This window comes from Mercenaria mercenaria, chromosome 2 (genome assembly GCF_021730395.1).
Source record: "Mercenaria mercenaria strain notata chromosome 2, MADL_Memer_1, whole genome shotgun sequence".
Lineage (NCBI taxonomy): Eukaryota > Metazoa > Mollusca > Bivalvia > Venerida > Veneridae > Mercenaria > Mercenaria mercenaria.
This window is the reverse complement of record NC_069362.1, coordinates 114,558,909-114,578,755: the sequence shown is the minus strand read 5'-3', so window position 1 is coordinate 114,578,755 and position 19,847 is coordinate 114,558,909. Positions and strand designations below refer to the sequence as shown.

General features: G+C 33.9%; 1 protein-coding gene across 1 annotated transcript in view; it reads left to right on the top strand.

The window, feature by feature from the left end:
• LOC123565002 (40S ribosomal protein S24-like) overlaps window positions 1-19,847 on the top strand; it is a 146,029-nt gene that overhangs the window by 71,438 nt on the left and 54,744 nt on the right. The gene's annotated exons all lie outside the window — the stretch shown is intronic.

Genomic DNA, 19,847 nt, shown 5'->3' with positions numbered 1-19,847 from the left:
TTTTCCTCGCTTCTTTTGATATCATTGACATATGAGTTGTGTATTTGAAAAAAAAAATCAGAAATAGTCTCACGTAATTCAATTTTGAATGTCTTTATGCATTTAAAACTATTTATTTCATTATGTATTTTATGTATAATGAAAGAGCCTACATTCCTGATTACAGGGCTTCCATATATATATGTTACTTTCAAATTAAGTGATGAGGAAGGATTAAGATGTACAATGAATGAAACACAACAAGCATCATTTTATCCAGCCTGGGGGCATAAAACTCACAGTTTAAAAAGGACAAGAAAATTATAGCCCAAGCGTTATATGTTGACGATAACGTTGGTATATTTACTTAGAGTGGGTCTTCCTTAGGAGAACAGCTTATGAATACGCAGCAATGAATATTGACTAAACAGTTCACTACTATAAACACTTTTGCCACTATATATAGTCATATACTGATCAATTGGTATTTTGGAAGGACAAACGGTCAATATTGTGCAATTATTCTATTGTTCTAATATTGCTAAAGGCCAACCTGTAAGAAACCTACATTTAGACAATAGAGCAAGGATACTTCAAAATGCAAGTCACCTTGGTTCAAAGGCCATACTTTTGCTTTATTGTTAGGTGACATTTGTAGAAGGTTTGGCTATAATTATGCATATCAAACATTACACACATTAATACTTAACTTGAAAATAATCACAGTATAAAAATAAAGAATAAAAGATAATGTTTATAGTTGAGTTGTATGTTCCAGACGTAGGCACTGTGCAAGAAGTTTAGTATTGATTATCGAAAGAGGAATACGCATATCCGTGCCTGTATTTAGATGCCAGAGCCTTGTATCTTTTAAGAGTTGCAGGGTGAGTTACAAACTTAATACATAGAAACAATGACATAGTAATAACTCTATACATATCATACAACAATCCTTTACAAACTCTTATACTAAAGATGTTGTATAAAACATACTTATGTACTGTACCAATAAAAATAACACAATAAACAGATTTAAAAAAGCATAAATTAACTTTACAAAGCAGTATTTGGAATTTCGGTTGGAATGAAAGGGCTATTCCCGTTACCTTATGGAATAAATGTGGCAAATAACAATGCCTACAATATAACAAATCAATATTTGAAATAAAAGTTTAAAAAAAAAGTAATTACAGACGAAAAAGATAACCTCCATATGGCGCATTCATCAAACTGAAAACGAAAGCAATTTTCAAAGCGATGTCCGACACAAATGGCTTTCTTTTCTGCTCTTTGGTTACTTTCTTGCTTCTTTGTTTCAAGTGAAATTTATTTTTTCTCGTTTGTGATGTTTAATCTAGTGCCATTACTATGGGCCTGATCAGACATTAAAATAAAAAAGCATGAGGTGTGTCTCAAAATAGCCGGGTCATCGTCGGTTTTAACAAAACATCTAAAAAGACTTTACTGAAGTCTCAAATTTAGATTTTACAAACTGAAAAATTGGATAAAAATCGATTCTATTATCTTCCCTTGTTTATTATAATCATCGCTATACACAGTTCTCTCCCGTCCATCGTCTAACTCAATAAACAGATCAATAGCGGAGATTTTAGCAAGGAGCGCAGACAATCTGCTTAGGCTATTTCCGTTTAATACATATACGGTAGGTGCCGAACATAAATACCAGGGCCCAGTTGTTCGAAACTTTAACAGACTGTTAAACTAATCGCCTGTTAAATTTTGATCCAAAATACTGTTGTTGGACTTATATTTTTTCAATTCACATTTTATTAATGTATTCATTAAATTATTTTACAACAGTTACCGGTAATTAAGTTTATTGTTTTCATACGCTATCATTCTCACAATGAGCCCGCCCGCTTAGCTCAGTAGGGAGAGCGTCGGTCTACAGATTGCAGGGTCGCGAGTTCGATCCTCGGGCGGGGCGTATGTTCTCCGTGACGATTTGATAAAAGACATTGTGTCTGAAATCATTCGTCCTCCACCTCTGATAGTTCATGTGGGGAAGTTGGCAGTTACTTGCGGAGAACAGGTTTGTACGGGTACAGAATCCAGGAACACTGGTTAGGTTAACTGCCCACCGTTACATGACTGAAATTCTGTTGAAAAACGGCGCTAAACCAACCCAAAACAATCAATCGATCATTCTCACAAAGCTCGATCATGCGAGGAATTACCTTTTTTTTTTGGCATCAAAAACGCAGAAATTTCTCTTCCTTTTATGTGAAAACGCAGAAATTAAACACGCAGAAATTTGTTTCACAATTTTTGGGGTCAAAACGCAGAATATTTTGACCGCAGAAATAACCCGCTCTACGGTACTAGTCCTTGCGGTAAACACTAGTTTAATGTTTTAATTTTACTGTAAAGACGTTTTAGTGTTCATAATCCTTAAGTCATACATTTGTTTTTCTAAGTTTTTAAAAATGTTGAAATATTACTTTAAAAGGTAATCGACTGTTAGCTTAATCAACTGTTAAAGTCCTCGAACAACTGGACCCAGGAGTATAGATATCGTAAAAACGCGGGAATAGAGAATTCATTTTTATCAGTTTTTAGTACCGGTACAAGAACAACAAAAACAGTCTTCCTTTTAAGTTATTTCTACCAGGTTACATACAGTGTAACAACAATTATTTGATTAATTAGTTTAATTTCATTTAATTCGGTTTTACAATAATATACAATACAGAACGGAAAAAAGAAGACAACGAACGATAGAGTTACGTTACTTTATTCTTTTATTTTGCGTGATATATAATCAGTATATGAATATATGATCTTCGTCATCTTTTTATTTTGAATTAAGGAAACAAAGACATAAAAATATAAGTCAAAATCATATATGTTAGGCGAATTAAAACATGTAGCGTAACATACATGTGCATGAAACATGTTTTAGCACATATTACACATAGTACTATAATCCCAAAATAGAAAGCACGAAGAGTTTATACTTTGAAAAGTGCTTACAAACTTGACTATTTCATTTTCAGATATTATAAGTAAATGTGAGTCTAATACGTTCTTTAATTTCATTCAGTAGAATTTTTGATGAATTCAAATTTAATGCATTAGATCTAACTTGTCAAAAGTAATTTACCTAAGTAATAGATATTTGAAAAACTAATCGTCACACACAAATAAGAATTTTTACAGAAACAAGTCCAACAAACTAACAAACACATTTGACAATGTATAAGGTATCTATTTATGACACAAGCGCCTGTTTTTAAGTCATTTACATATATGTGACCTATATGCCCTCCAGCCAGTCATCAAAAGTAGGTGCGAATTATGACTGATTGATTTAATAGAAATAATATTGTTAACACAAACGTTTAATTCAGCATTGAAAAAAAGTTCTACAAAAAATGATTCATTTAAAGCGAAATGAAGCTGTCGCATCGACATTTTCGGATTACATGTGATTGATTCTTTAATACTCGCTCTATTTCATTTCACTCTTTAACATCTCAATAATTTTTCCTTTTATCTGGCGGAAAAAAAATATCACGTTTATTCATGATTATTATCATCATTAATAGCAGAGCTACGGTTAAAGGTGTGAAAAACAAAATAAATAAAACTGTGTAAAGAATTACTATCGAGTTGAAAATTCGTGGTCTAGAAGTTCGTGCGGTCTTTTTCGACATAAGCAAGGCCTTTGACAAAGTCTGGCACAAAGGTTTACTACGTAAACTAGAATATGCAGGAATCACAGGTTCTCTTCACATGTGGTTTCAAGATTATCTCTCACACAGACGTCAACGTGTTGTACTGCCAGGAGTCAAATCTAACTGGGCATTTCTCAAAGCTGGAGTTCCATAGGGCTCGATTCTCGGGCCTCTTCTTTTTCTTATCTTTATCAGTGATATCGTGGATGAAATCAGATCATGCATCAACTTGTTTGCTGATGATACAAGTCTATATATAATAGTTCAGCAACCGGATATTGCGGCAAATATTCTCCAATCTGATATCCAAACAATATCATCCTGGGCAAAAAATGGCTTGTTACATTCAATCCCTCCAAACCAGAAGCCCTTTTAATTTCAAGAAAACGAAACTTTCATCAACATCCTCCTCTTCGAATGTTTAACCAGATTATTCCCGAGGTACTTGAACATAAACATCTTGGTGTTTTCCTGTCAAATGATTGTTGCTGGCATTCTCACATCAACTACATTGTAGAAAAGGCATGGAAAAGGGTATATATAATGCGGAAATTGAAATTCTCACTTGACCGTCGCTCCCTTGAAACCATATATATTTCGTTTATAAGGCCAATACTCGAATATGCAGACGTAGTGTGGGGCAATTGTACTAAGTATGAATTGGATCAACTTGACAAAATTCAAAATGAATGTGCTCGCATTGTCTCTGGAGCTACCAAACTTGTTTCCTTGGAAAACCTAAAAAGAGAAGTACCCTGGGAGTCACTTTCCGACAGACGTTACAAACATCGACTTATCATGTTTTTCAAAATGAAATCTAATCTGACACCAGTATATCTGTCCTCTCTAGTTCCTGATTCTGGTGATAACCGCTACAACCTAAGAAACTCTGAAAATATACATTGTGTACCCGCTAGAACAACATTATATTTCAATTCTTTTTTGCCTTCTGTTGTACGTGATTGGAACCTACTGAGACCAGAATTCCGTAATTCTGAAACACTTTCATCATTTAAAAGTAACTTAAATAAAAACAAGCAGCGCACTCCGGCCTATTATTACACCGGAAACAGGAAACTCCAGGTGCTCCATACACGACTACGAACAAAATGCAGTGCACTGAATCAACATCTTTACCTAAAAAATATTTCTCCCGCACCATTGTGCCAGTGTGGACAGATTGAAACTAATTTCCACTTCTTTTTTGAGTGCAGAATTTTTAATCGTTGTCGATACAATCTTCTTGATAATCTGAGGAATTTTGTAATTGACTTGGATACTATTCTGTTTGGAAACCAGGACCTTTCTGATCAGGATAACATGACTATATTCACTCATTTACAGGCATATATATCCGAAAGTAAAAGATTCTCTTAGCAACCCTGAGACATGCCAATACCTTGCCTCTTTCTCGTTTCTCTTCTACGTTTGACTTATTCTATAATTCAAAATTCACTTCCACTTTTATGTAAATATTTCTCTTCACCATGCATAGTCCTCCCCCCTTTTTTTTCTTTTCACCAATAATGATTCATATTTTTTTTCTCTTACACATTTTAAGACTATATTCCTAGCCCCGTTACAGATTTTAGTTTGATATGCTCATACAGTTATATTTTGTCCGCTAAGGAGAAGAATTCTATAAGACTTGTCTTTCATTCTTATCCTTTCCTGTTTTGCTTTCATCACAGTATGACATTTGTATCAATATATGCACTTCATTTTAGGAATAAATATGTTTAAACTAAAATTCGTGGTACTTTTTTGGAATCGGTGTTGTTCGGGTTTCTTCCAGCACACAATGCTCATAGTAATTAATCAGTAAGACGTCAGTAGACGCTCGCTGTTTACGGTTGACAAAAGCCTCGCTTACTGCTTTGAACGTTGAATAAAAATGTAAATGAGCGTCTGATAATAAGAATTTAGTGCTAAATACATTTTCTACGAAGAAAAAAAAGATAAAATACAATATTTTCAATGCAAAACGAGTTTCGTCACGCTTCCGTAACTGAAATTTAATATGAAATAAGGCAAAGCCTCAAAGCGAGCTCAAAGAAATCGGATTTAGCTAAAATTATTATGCATCATTTATTTGTCACAAAGAAACTATTCACTACTCAAAAGAATTCGCGAGAACCTATTCACTTGAATAAAAAAAGTCTACATTTAGTGTAACCATACTGGTAACAGAGAATATCATACGTTGCAAAATTTATGGGAAGCCGGTGTCACGGTGACGTCATTACCGCGTTCCCCTGGATTTCTGCTTATCTATGACATTTTTTTCCATTTTTTGGTCGATGCTTGATCTTTTAAATGAAAATAATATATTTTTCAAACAAATGGAAATCTTTCTTGCATTATTGTTGTGTGATGAATAATTTTTATCAATTGAATGAAGTTCTGTATTTACTGCGGAAATAAGTATTTCCTGTGAGCACCTGTCCGCTAGGGTGCGCTTTTTAAGAACTTCCGACGAAACTTTTCAAAGCCATCACCAAGTGTGAAAGTATACTTGCGTTACCGTAAAGCTCGATTCTCGAGCAGGCCCTTTGGGCCTGCTCTTCGAGCTCGCTATTATATATACTTATATTTGAGGTGATGACGTCATACTTCCACATTGGTGCAGTGGTTAGCGAGCTCGCGTTGAAAACCACAGGTCGGGAGTTCGATTCTCACCAAATGCATTTTTTTAAGTTTTTTTTTATTTCAGTTATTTTGTATTTATTCATTTATTATGAGTTTTGAAAAGCATTGTAAAAATAAAGTCATTCTTGTGAAATTTAACAAGTGTTTTGTTAGTGGTGTCAGGTTCCAATGTACTGTCTGTAGATAAAACTTATTTTTAAAAAAGTTTTTGGGATCAAACTATACAGGCATTGAACTGTGAAAAGCACATAATGCTCTTCTCCCTGTTCACATATATTTCATCCACAAGCTTAAAAATCACTGACCAGAGTTTATCACTAGGAAAAAAAACTATTGCCTATGAATTATCAATACACATTAAAAAGGCTCCTACTACCATTCATATTCTATACCAGTAGTGCTAAAAGATTAACCATAAAATGTCATAGACTGTTAACTTAGCAGTTCAGTAAATAAAACAGGAGTTTTCAAGAATTTCGGCAAACAGTGATTTTCTCTGGGTAAAATTCTCATCACTAACTTTTAAAGATGGCTAGTCTTTTGGATTTTAAACAAGCTTTTTACATGTAGATGATTTTCATTTTCCCATACTAGACGTCTATCATAGCAGTATTTTTGCCTTAAAGTTGGACACATTCTTCCTTCTAAAAAGAACCGTAACTTTCTATAGTTCGTATATAGCATATTTGTAGAGTTTTCGCATGTCAAGATTTAATCTTAATGCATTCTAAGACATTCATTCAGAAATCATGAATTATCATCAATTCTTAAAATTTTAATAGATCTTAATGAACATAAACTTCCTAAAACGGATCCAGATAATTCCAGCAGCACTCCTTTAATTTTCAAGGGGCACTGGTGATTTTTCAAGGGAGCTCTGCCTTCTAGGTAGCACCTAAGTTCATATTATTATGTAATATTATACGTATAAAGGATTACAGATTTTTCTTTTCTTTAAGGGTGTGCTATACCTGCTTTAGATAAACTCTGCGTACATCTCGTACTAAATCACTGTTACATTATCCTGCGGATAAAGCTAGTTATTGAGCTGTAAATAATGGCGTGGTTTGAAAATCAGCATTACCACTGTAAGATTTAACATTATTTCAACACTTTTAAGATAAAAATGATGTAAACGACGAATTTTATCAAAAGTGGAATGATTCATATGCCCGAAATCCGTGTGCACGTTACCAGCTATATGGATGTATATTCGGAATATACATCCATATAGCTGGTAACGTGCACACGGGAGTTTATAAATAGGCTGATGTTCCGTTTGCTCATGGTCGAACCTTTACTTTTGTGCATATTTTAGTAAATTAAATCGGTAACAGACGATTCATCGAAATTCTTTATCGGCATTTCTCTTTTATTTTCTTTCAGCATTCATACGAAAAATACTAGATATCTGACTATTACAGATCTTTGTATTACCCAAATGAATTTTGACACGAGTGTACGGGGTATAGGCATTTGCAGTACTGGGTATAGACTGTTTTCAGAAATATCCTGTACGGTGTATAGATGTTTTTACACAAGTTCTTGGTTGCTACGCTAATCCATGGATGTTTTGATTTTAACGCGCATGCGCTCTTTACGTGTGGCAAAAGAGCTCTCAACGATAAGAAAACCTATATAAAATTATCATTATATAACGACTTGTTTTGCCATTATAAAGATAATTTCAGTCAAGTAACTTTTTATACAGTATACTTTGATTAAAGACATGTACGTTAATTAATCATATCTTACCTGACAAGCCTGCCTTATTCTTATTTTCGTCAGAAAAGAACAAGCATTTCCAGTCTTCCACACATCATACAAATATAAAACTTGTTCCTTACATTGAAAAATTCATATTTTTCATTACATGTATTTTCCCCACAACTTCAAATAGTTGTTATATATTATTTTCTCCGCCTTAAATGAAATCTATACATACTTTGGGGTCGCGGCTTCACTGAAGTTGCTGTTTTAAGTGACATACCGGAAATCATTGCGTAACTATTATGCAACTGACATGATAAAACATAGGTCACCTGGGTAATCAAGACCGTAACTTAATTTCGAGAGTGTCCCCTAATTAGAGCGGACCATAAAAGTTACTGAAGCAAATAAGATGGCTTTGATGTGATATACATTAATGCCTTCGGTCATCAATGCCATTAAAAGAACGCACTTAGATTAATTATATCACATGGCGGAGTTGTTTTGTGAATCAAAAAAATAAGCATTTCACGTGATATCTAGTATTTCAAAATCTATAAGAATATGCTTTGGAACTTTAATGAAATTTCCTTTCAAAACGATGAAAGTGTAGTTACAAAAAAAAACTAAATTCGTAAGACATTAATCAAGTCAGTGACTATAACTACAAACTGAAGGAAAATACCTGATATAAATCTCTATTTTTTTTATTTCTTATGTTTACATGCTGGATCATTATCATATCCAAACTCTATCGCGCAAGAAGTCATTATCTGTGATTTAATAGAATAATTATGATAAACTTGAATTCCCGCAAAGAATAGAACAGATAAAGAATGTAAGTGTAGAAACCCCATCCCCGCTACCTGCCCCCTCTCTATCAAATCTGACCGCTGCATTCACCATTCGAACCACTTCGATAATACCAATAAAAAAACTTTCAAAATCGACAAAACAATTAAAATAAAAAATAACAATTTTAAGATTATTATTGTTTATTCATTTTTCTTAACCTAAATTTGTCGAGATCAAAATTGCCGAATGAATAGTTCATTAATCCAAAATTATCAATGATAATGCAGATTAGTTAAAGCTGTGGGTTTGCAAAGATCTACATATATTTGCCATTGCTTTTCGGTGGATATTTACTATAAAACAATATCATTATATTGATCGAATAGATCAAAATACAATATATCTCTAACGTAATTTATATTGTGTAGTCATGTCTTTTTGCCCTACGTAGAGTGCGCATGCGCGAAAATTGTTTCCCGTTGCTAAGCAAATAGCTCTGTGTAAAAAGGTCTATAGACGAAGAAAATTGAGATGTACTGAAGATTTCATTCAATATGATTACTTAAAGTTAATGTTGTTAACAAAACATTTAACCATACACTTTCTTGATGAGTTTTTTCAGGATTCTTTGATGATAACTTTTAGACCATTTTTGAAGATCATGTGGTCGGTTAAAGTAGTACAGGTGCTATGTTTTTGATAAGTTTATGTATGCTCAAAACAAAATCTTAACCAAACTTGTTAAATGAATTAGCAATGCCGATAAATACAGAAATCATGTTGTTTGCACAATCAATCTTAGAGTCTAAATTTTCGTAGGTTTTGCAACAGATCATTACCAGTATATTTCGATTTTATCCTATAAGAATGTCAACAATGCTGTACATATGTGGAGCCAAAACATTAAGCTTAAAAAAGATAATGGAACATCATTTTATGAAACCTCAGTTCATATCTTAAGTATTATTGATATGCTTATTCTTCCTTTTTCATTAATTGTCATGTATGTATTACACAACGATTTGTCAAAAGATGCATGCTGCAAACATTTAGGGGTCTTTCTGGTAAAAGTACTTATTATCTTGAGTACTTACATTCATATCTTTTCTGCTGCATTCATTATACAAAAATAGATCATATGAAAATAAAAATGTTTTAGATATCAAATCAAATTTGTTTTTGAATTATGCATTTACAGGTGTCCTTGATTTGCACTGTGTGGACATGTGTATACTTGTTGTCCATCCATGTAGAGCAGAGTTATGGCTCTTCAGAGTGTGCATTACACTTCACATGAATGTTAATCAGCTTGTGAAGATACCCACTTGAAGTTTTGTTTTTGTAGAATAGTTATGACCATTGAGTTAGTATTTTTGATTGTTTCTAAAATCATGTCTAAATTCCTAACAGCTTTCTTTTGAAGACAATATTCCAATTCATCAATGTCTACATAGAATAAGCAGCAGCTGTTATGTTGCATTTGCTGGAAAGAATCCTATTTATTCTAAATAAATCTTACACAATGACTAAGGCACACTAGTATATTACAGACTATCACTCATACAGTTTAGAAATTGCGAAACAGCTATATTCCATGAAAATATTTAAACACACATCTTTTGAGTAACGAATAAGGCTCTTACTTTGTACCATAGACCTTCCAAAATGCTATAGGCAATAGGCATAGAATTTTACTAAATTATAATCCAAATGTTTAACTATCATGTAATAAAGTAGCCTGAAACTTTTGACAAGCATGACAACTTAAAAAATATCTGTCAGTGAGTTTTCAAGTGAACCTGTCATTGGGTAAAACATATTCTTTAAATTATGTTCACTCTATATTACTTCAAGGGAAATTAATACCGTAACATCTGTTAAGTATACATCTGAATAATTTTCACCAGAAAAGACAAAGGATGATAAAATCATTTTTTTTTATTTCATCAACTGTAAAAATGGAAAACTTTAGAACATATTAGTAACAAATCACAGCAATTGTAATTATGATTAGAAGTGCATCTGTTTTAGGATTTGTCTGCAATGAGATTTTTTTCAAGAAGATAGCTTAAATAATGCTTGCCCAAAGCTAACCTAATTATAACTTTCACAATGTTGTCGCAATACCCCTAATTACAAAACCAGTGTAAGGTCAAGATTATCAAGATAAGAGAGATTAACAAAAGTCGATACTCGCGTTAAGATGGTATAAAGGGAAACAACCCAATTTAACCGATCTGGCTTAATAATCAAGGGACAATACTCTTCAAAACACGATCTCATTTCTGGACATGGTTAAACCGAAACCAATGAAAAAAAATAAAATAGAACGGTTTAATTTCTGAGAAGAATCCAATGTATCAAATTTGTAAGAACGTTTTAGCCTAAAGCAAACATAAAAGAAACCACTGAAAATATAGATATGTGGTATAATTATAATACCATTTTTGCAACTTTCAGCAAGAACAAATCCATTACAGATATGTACTTCTAATCTATACTCCGTACAGATTAAAACAGCCCCCCACCCCCACTTGCATTATACAGGCCATACCCAAAAATCTAAGCCAATTTGCTGGCTCGATTAGCCATTATCGGTCAATTTACGCCTATTGAAATATAGTACACGTGATCAATACGAGCGGACGTGAAATTTGCGCTCTCAAAGAAAAAGTATAAAACTGTGGATTTAAATGGATATAGACAATTTTATGAGGAAATTAGTTTACTTTAGGACTATATACTGTGTTGTGATAAGATTATGACAAAAAAGAGACATAAAGGGAGTAGTGGAAGCGAATCGGATGAGATATTGAATCCTAAAAAGGTAACAAAGAAACGAGGCCCGTCAGAGGATCAAACAGACACTTTAAACGTAAGTGAAATATTAAATGAAACACATGCTGTTTTGTTCGATTCCCCCCATGGACATGCTGATACTTGGGACAATATAACTGAATCGAATAGTGCAAAAGACTTACATAATAGAAAAATGGCTTCATACAGTGACACTGTAAGGAAGACACCAACCTCACCGCCACCCTCAAAACAAATGACAAGTAAAGATTTATTGAAATCTGATACCGCGGAAAGCACTAAATTGGACTTGTTATTAGAAACTGTACTGGATATTAAGAAAAGCCAAGAAAGTATGAAGCGTATGTTTGAGTCTAAATTAGACAAGCTCCGTTCGGATATTATGGAAAATATCGATAGAAAAGTACGGGCCTTACGTGACGAGTTGTCAATGGATATCGCCAGGGAGAGTAATCGGCTGGAACAAGTGACGAAAACCGTTCAGGCTATGCAATCGCGTATGAACACAATAGAACAGACGACAATTTCACGCCAGACGGAGGTCGTTCAGTCACGTGATGTGACGGATCACCGCCAACAGCGACCACCTAGTCCAATAGATGACCCAGATACTACGATAACGGCAAGCGGATTAAAATACACTGAAGGAGAGGATTTAATGACCATAGCAGAGGAACTTATAACAGCTTTAGGCAATGACGTTTCATCAAATGTGCTTATAACCGGTGTAACCCGACTTCCAACGCGATTTGTAAATCGCCCCCCCCCCCCACCCCCACCCCCTCCTCCACCATTACTCAAAATAAGCTTTCAGAACGTTGAAGAGAAAGTGCTTGTGTTAAGGAACAAATGGACACTTAAAAGACACAGATAAATATAAAAATGTCTACATTAAGAGCTACATGTCGCGCATTGAAAGACTTATTGAAATGAATGCGCGCGCTGTATTGAAGGAGTTACCTCAAGTTAACGCATTAGAACGCAAATGGACGTATCATACATCGTGCACAGCAACAAGATAGACATACATAGGAAGGACCCCGTCTCAATGGAACAATTAAACTAGCTCATATTAATGTATGTGGGTGGACAAAGGAGAATTATGAGCTTAGAACTAACATTATTAAATCAGTGAATGCAGACATCGTGTCAATCTGTGAAACGCATTTAAGTGGAAGCGATGGTGTAAATATATTAAATTATACATGGTTTGGATTCAACAGAATCGAATTGCATAGAAACGCCCCGAAAGCATCAGGAGGAGTAGGTCTTCTCGTGAAAAACTCTATTTGTAAAGAATACGAAACATACGTTGTTGATAAATCATATGATGGAATATTAGTTATGAAATTTGTAAATAGATCATGTGAATATGAATTTGTCGTCTGCACCTGTTATCTGCCACCCGAAAACTCAACAAAAGGAGGAGATTCCGAAGGATTTTATTCGCATTTGTTAGCACAAGTATATTTGAACAGTGACAGTGACGCATTATTTCTACTGGGTGACTTTAACTTACGCATAGGTTCATTTTCGGATATAATCAGTGGAATAGACTCAGTGCCAAACAGACACGTACTAGATCAATCAGTCAGTCAACATGGTCATGAATTTTTAGAATTCCTTTGTGAGTCTAAATTTTGTGTACTCAATGGTAGATTCAATATTACAGACGACAATTTCACATCAATATCACGTAAGGGGAAATCAGTGGTTGACTATATATGCGTGCCTCATGACGTTCTCAAAATATGCACGAACTTTAGTGTAAATACGGTACAGTCTATTGTTGATAAGCACGGATTACACGGAATACTGGGTGAAAGATCACGGTTACCAGACCATTGTATGATATTAACGGAATTTACTGTAACAAATACACGGAATAATTGTGATAACGACTATGGCGATGATAGTAGTGCGACACGATTCAATCTGAATAGGATACCCCCGGACTATATGGGTAGTGAACTTTCTAGAACAGCATTAATGGATATAATTACATGAATTGAAATTTGCCGGGAGACTCAGTGTTAAGTTGATAATATTTACGAATCATTTTGTGATGCAGTTATAGCGGAAATGAATAATACAGTACCGAAATACAGTTGCTCAAAACGCACAAGTAAGCGATTTAAGAACAAAAAACCGTTCTGGGATGAAAATTTGTCACAATTGTGGAAAAATCTAACAATTAAAGAACGGGCGTTTTTAAAGTGCAAGGAGACAAGAACTGTGCGTAATGCCCTAAGAATGGAATATATTAATGCCAGGACTTTATTTGACAAAACACTGAGGCGAGCTGAACGCCAGTACCGTGAAGCAATCGCGCTAAATATAGAGGATATGTCGTCAAATAATCCTAATGACTTTTTGGGATAAAATTCGCAAACTGGGACCTAGACCGGATAAATCTATACCGATCGAAATTATAGAAAATGGAGATATAATATCAGACAAAACTCGGGTATTTGAAAGGTGGAAACGCGACTTTGAAAATTTGTATAATGGTGAAAGTGACTCTGACTTTGATGAAGAATTTTTCAGTCAGAAAAAAAAACGTAAGCAATTAATTGAGTTAGACATGTTAGACCCGTTATATACACCAAATACACAACTGAACTGTAATATCACAATCGAAGAGATATCCGCTATAGTAATGAAAGCGAAAGCGAGATCCGCCTCCGGATACGATATGATTCCGTATGATGGTATTAAATTCCCAAGTAAAATAACTGTTTTGCAACAGTTATTTCAATTGGTCATGGACTCAGCTATAATCCCTACACCCTGGAGGAAGTCGATAATTTGTCCGATTTTGAAGGACCCGAACAGTGACGCAAGATTGCCAATGAACTATAGAGGGGTCAGTTTACTGTCATGCATCAGCAAGTTATATAGTTCTTTCATAAATAAGAGGATTACGGCTTACTTAAACGAACACGATGTATAGCGGACGAACAAAATGGCTTTAGAAAAGATCGTTCATGTGAAGATCACATTTTTACGCTAGACAGTATTACCAGGAACAATAAATCCGTTATGACAGCGTTCATAGATCTGAAGAAATGCTTTGATTTCATTGATAGAGACATGATGCTTTACAAGCTGCTTCTAAACAAAATTGACGGTAAAATATACAATTCCATTAAAAGCATATACAGTAACTCAACATCATGTGTGCGGATTAACCATAAACTTACAGACTGGTTCATCTGTTCGAAAGGCGTGAAACAGGGATGTAATTTGTCGCCGACACTTTTCGCCATCTTCGTGAACGACCTGGTTAAAGAAATCAACGACCTTGAACTTGGGGTCAAGGTTGAGGACACATCAGTATCAGTGCTACTTTATGCGGACGACATAGTTTTGATCGCTAACTCTGCTGAAAATCTACAAGCTATGCTTAATAAAATGCACGAATGGTGCAAACGCTGGAGGGTCTTGATCAACTGCGAAAAATCTAAGGTCATGCACTTCCGGAAAGGACGAGCCGAACGCAGTGACCATCAATTCACAATTGGAGATAACCAACTTGTAACAGTTGATAGCTATAAATATCTTGGTATTATTCTTCATGATAAACACGACTTTAGTTATAACTGTGAATCTCTGTCAAAAGGTGCGGGTCGTGCTCTTGGTAGCGTTATCTCAAAGATACACTATGAAGAATTGTGGATTTAAAACATTTCAAAAATTATACAACTCATGTGTTGTACCTATTTTAGATTACAGTGCTTCCGTATGGGGTTTCAAACATTTTCAAGCAGCTGATAGTGTTCAAAACCGCGCAATTCGCTATTACTTAGGCGTTCACCGATTTACACCGAAACTTGCACTTTTAGGCGAAACAGGATGGATACCCAGTACCTATAGCAGATGGATATGTATAATCCGATATTGGAACAGACTTGTAAAATTAAACGATACTAGAATCACTAAACGAGTATTCAATAAGGATTATCATAATTCAAATATAGTAAATAACTGGTGCAACGAAGTGAAAACCATTATGACAAAATTAGACCTTATCACTTATTTTAATAACAAAGTAACGGTAGATATGGATTATGTTAAATCGAAAATTGGTGAATGTTATGCATACATATGGAAAAGTGATTATGAAAAGATGCATAAGTTAAGGACATACAAAACATTTAAGACTCAATTTTCGTGCGAAAATTACATGTCTTAAAATCTTAAGAGAAACGAACGTTCCATCTATGCCCAGTTTAGATGCGGTATTCTGCCCTTAAGAATAGAAACTGGAAGGTATGTCGAGGAATCTCCAGACCAAAGACTTTGTGCAATATGTCAAACGGGATTAATTGAAGACGAAACTCATTTTTTAATTGTTTGTCCTGTGTATAACAATGCAAGAACAGTGATATTTAATGACATTATTTCGAAGTTTAGTTTTATAGTTTATTTACGTCTCATTCATTTACAAACATTTAAATTTACATACAGCATAAAACAATTGTATTGTAAATGACCGTTCTAACTAGAACTACAAGAGACAATATACATATACAAATGTGCTTTTATAATATAATATATGAATAAAATCTCTGTTCAAGGTGAAACTATCTAGAAGCTGAGAGTTGCAAATCAAATGAGCAAGTTAAGAGAGTACATAATGCATGTACTGATGTTGAGTGTGTACATGAATGCACGAAGGTGAGTAAATGACCGATTAAATACATGAATGTACGACAATTAAGTAAGTGACCGAGTGGGAACAGGAGTGTACAGATGTTGAATAAGTGACCGAGTAAGTACATACTATATGTACGGGTGTTGAGTACATGAATGCACGAATGATGAGAAACTGAGTGAGTGAGTACATGGATACAGGCACAGGTGTTGCGTGTGTACATGAATGCCGAGTAACTGACCGAGTGGCTACGTGCATGTATGGATGTTTAGAAGTGACCAAGTGAGTGCATGAGTGTACGGATGTTGAGTTAGTGACCAAATAAATACATAGTGAATGTACAGATGTGGAGTGAGTGACCAAATAAGTACATAGTGAATGTACAAATGTTGAGTGAGTACATGAATGTATGGATGCTGAATAACTTGTCAAGTGAGTACATAAATGTACGGCCGCTGAGTAAGCGACCAAATGGATGCATGAATGTACAGTGTTGAGTAAGCGTCCTCGTAAGTGCATAATACATGTACAGATGTTGAGTGAGTGCATGAATGTACGAATGTTGAGTAACTGACCAAGTGAGTGCGTGAAAGTACCTATGTTGAGTAAGTGACTGAGTGAGTATACGGATGTTGAGTAAGTGACCAAGTGAGTATATAATACATGTATGGGTGTTAAGAGACTGTGTGATTACATGAATGTACGTATGTTAAGTAAGTGACCGAGCAAGTACATGATTAAAATTTAATGCACACATATATACTCTATTTACCTCTCATTTTAAAATACAATTCACACTTACAATTAATAGGAACATAAAATCATATGCAAAACCATTCTATTAGAAAATTATAGGAGACTGAAATAGCTACTATATATACTACACACTATAACTTATTATTACAATGTATTAAGATATATATTTAAAAAAATGTATGTAAAAAACCGTGAAGCTGGCATTAATCTGGGCCTTTTAATGCCTAAAATCTGCCATAAAAAGAAACAATTCCTTAAGAAACTGAAAAGCCAAAACAACACTAATGTGTAACTGGTAAAAAAATGGTTTAAGAAATCAATTACTATAACAGATCAGATCAGTTATAAACTGATTAATACCAGCCTCCCGTATAAACATAAAATTCTTTATTACAGTCTCTTCCGTGTTTTTACATATATTACCGTGCATAATTAAGACATAACAGCTCTTAAGAATACATGGCAACTTTCTTAAGCTACATGAGACTGTGCAACCTAACTGTATAACTAGAGCTACAACATTTCCAGTTATTTAAAATATTTACGATCATGTTAAAAATACTACTTCTTTTCTAAAAACTATATCCCTGTTATTTACATACATTTATTTATAGATTGTATTAAATATTTGCATTTTTAGAGAACAATGTATGACTTCTAACTTTAATGATATTACAACAGGTTTTTGCTAATATTCTAATCATATCTGGGTGTGTAAATAGAAACTGAAATTTTTCTGTATTGCTCATAGTACAGTAATTACTGTTTACAGCAACAGCTTTACTAGTTAAAATAGATCTATCGAACTCATAAATGGGACACTCCAAGAGCACGTGCATTTCATTTTCTACCCCATTATTACATAACGGACATAGTGTTTCGTGTTCTGGTATGTTTTCATAGCGGCCCGTTTCTAGCCTTAATGGAGCGACGCCACATCTGAATTTGGCCAGTGCTGATCTATGTGGGTAAGACATGTGTAGCTTACAATAATGTTCAACCTGATATGTGTCCTTAAATAACTTATAAGATCTAAGCTTGTTTCTACCTCTTCCTGACAGGCCTGATACCCTGGAAATATCATTATGCCATTGTGTAGTATGTTGAATGATGTATATATCAACATGACAGACAGTGAAAAACTAGTCTTCCTTATGAATAATTATCAGAATAAAGTTATATAGTTTCTAGTTAGAGCATATATGTTAAGAAGAAGCTTGCTTTATGATAAGTAAATATAAGATACTTTGCAATTATTAATACACACTACATGTAATATGTTTTTATCCATTTTTATCAGTGTTCAATTTATATATAGAGCTGTACATTCGATCTCATTCATGTTTCTCTTTGTATTGTTCACAACTTATGTTAAATGTTGTAATAAGGTGACTTATAGGTCCGATGGGCCGGGTGTCTTTTGATGTATTTGTATTATGTATTCGGAATTTATGTATACACAAGTCACTATAATAAACAATTTACTTACTTATTTACTTACTTATAGAAGGGGAAATCTTTAACACGTCAAATGACATCAAAAGTATTGTCTGACAATATTTATTTAGTTATTGAAGTAATCTGCAATATTTACATTTTATTTCAATATGTTTTTTAATAAAATAAATTATGATCACCTTGCTTCCCTAAGCGTTTGAAATGAGTAACTAATTTTGATCCCGAGTCCCATTGATTTCTGTAGGAAATGACAGATTTTAAGCTTTACGTGGTCTTTTTAAATGATATATTCTCATAGTTATACTCATCTCAAAACATTTATTAAGTTATTGAAGTAAACTAGAAAAGTTAATGTTTCTTTAGTAATCTGGTTACTTTTAATGTATGTATCGTTATTTTTACTATTTTATACGGGTATGTCTCTTATAATTCTAAAATTGAATGGCCATTTACATGTGTTTTTAATGCTGTGATGTTTATTTATTTGTATATATTTGAAGTTTGTAAATGGAAGAGACTGAAAGAAATAAATAAATTGACATAATTATAAAACCGAACAATCGCTTTGCCAAAATAATTTCTAATATCTTACAATCAGATGGAAACTCGCTTCTATAATTCTTTTTTTGATGATCATGATTATGAAATAAAGGTTTTAAACAGTTTTTGTGTAACCAAATAACTGCACATTTATTATTGTCGTGATTTTTTAAAGCATGATATCGAGCAAGCAGTTCGTGTCGAGCCAGCTCGAAAATCGTACTTCAAATTTTGAAAAGCTGAATTTCAATATAATACTGAAACTGCGATCTGCTATCTGCTCAAGATCATAATTCAAAGATTAAAAATCGTACAAGAATTCAAGTTTTTAAAAAGCTTATTCCCGGTATTATATTTCAAGCCTGCTCGAATTTTCAAAGCAATCGAATTTGAAACTGGGATCTAATTTGAAACAGCTGGATTTCGATCTTGCATTAATCTTATTTGCGAAACTGAATATCGAACAAGTTCGAAAATCAAAGTCAAATTTTTAATCTGAATATCGAGCAGGTATTGAATTAGGAGCCAGTTTAAAGTTCAAAAATTAACTTTTTAAAACATGCCGATTGACTAGAAATTCATGCTAGCTCAAAATATTTAGTTTAGTTTATACTTAGTTGTTTTAGCTCGATTGTGAGGAAATCTACAAGCTTATTGTAACCAGTCTCGAATTAACTTCCTGGAAAAAACTAGTACTGATGTCATATGAGAAGACAATGGGACTCGAATCCACGACCCCTGGGTTGAGCGGCCTACACATTATCCACTAGACCACCGCTATCCTCAAA